Source organism: Arachis ipaensis, chromosome B01 (assembly GCF_000816755.2).
Source record: "Arachis ipaensis cultivar K30076 chromosome B01, Araip1.1, whole genome shotgun sequence".
Taxonomy (NCBI): domain Eukaryota; kingdom Viridiplantae; phylum Streptophyta; class Magnoliopsida; order Fabales; family Fabaceae; genus Arachis; species Arachis ipaensis.
The window spans coordinates 17,683,023-17,684,272 of record NC_029785.2 but is presented as its reverse complement, the minus strand read 5'-3'; the positions used below and the strand labels follow the sequence as shown (position 1 = coordinate 17,684,272).

The 1,250-nt window shown below is 34.4% G+C and overlaps 1 protein-coding gene across 7 annotated transcripts in view; it reads left to right on the top strand.

The window, feature by feature from the left end:
• Nucleotides 1–1,250, top strand: part of LOC107626717 (common plant regulatory factor 1) — a 6,484-nt gene continuing 5,234 nt past the window's right edge. For 2 of the 7 annotated variants that reach the window (XM_021118425.1, XM_021118407.1), the window contains exon 1: nt 359–928. The gene's annotated coding sequence lies outside the window, so the exon portion shown is untranslated. The other 5 variants (XM_021118411.1, XM_021118419.1, XM_021118433.1 and 2 more) reach the window with 5 other exon arrangements.

Genomic DNA, 1,250 nt, shown 5'->3' with positions numbered 1-1,250 from the left:
TCAAGTTTCAAACTTTAAACTTTTCTTTTTTTCCAATTGTTTTTGGTCTGTAATTTGAGAATACTTGAAGCTACCTGCACTGTTCTTGCTTTGTGTTTAGACTTTAGACCCGCTTTTGTTTTAATTTTGGGTTTTAGGTATCTTTCAGGTACGTCGAACTCTGCCATTTTTACTTCTTCGAATTTCGCGAATTTTTTAGTGGATTTAGTTTGTACTTCGCATGGAAAGAGTAAATGGTGTGTTTCAGTTCAAATTTTCGTTCTGAAGGACCATCAATTTTCTGTGTTTTAGTTTCAGCTCTGGATTTCTAATTAGCCAAACAAGAGGTCTTGAATTCTGAGTAATTTCCTCTGAATCTCCGTAAAATTGTGAATTTCTGTGCATTGATTTGCTTTAGTAAGAGTCTTTGTTTCCCCCTCGTGCTAATTTTTTGAAATTTATATTTTTTTCTAATGCAAGTTGCTTAATAGGTAAGAACTAGAATTGGATGTTGGCTAAGAGCCTAAGACCTATAACTGTAAATCGTAAGCTAATTAAGGTTCAGGTAGCAAAATTGAGGAGTTTCAAATTCAATACTCTTTCTCATCTCTAATTCATCATCTTTGACCCGTGTGAAAGTGGAAAAAAACAAAGATTGGGTTGGAAGGGCATTTTTGTCATCTACCTCCCGGGACGTGTTGTTGGCTTGGATTGTGTTTTTCTGTGTCTGTCTCTTTCTATCTGGCTTGTGGGGTAGTAAAAGGACAAGATTGACCCTCTATCATTCTCTCTTTTATACTCCTGTGTCTATAATTTCACTCTTTGTATTGTATGTTCTTTGGGATTGGATTATCTTATACCAGTGTAGCTTACCATTAGTGCTTCAGTCCTGAAACCTTTCCCTGAAAGCTATTTGTGAAATTCTGCTCTCTCTTAGGTACCAGAAAAGGTGAAATTCTGTCAGTGTTTTTCACTTTTTAGATCCCACTTTGCTTCTGAAGCATTTAACCTTAATTTAATAATGAAACCATTTAAGACCATGAGCTATTACACTTGTAGTTACTATAAATCATTCTCATATGTAAATCTGAAATTTGGTTAACTTTGATAACTCCATTTTGAATTATTCAGTTTTGTTATCTTATGTGGGTTCCCTAGAGTATCCACTTTTGTTGCAACTTTCTTATATGTGTTTTTAGAGTTTGGCAAATGTCTCTTGCAATCATTACTATTACAATCTCTGTAGGAAGTTATATCTTCAGCTTAGAAGT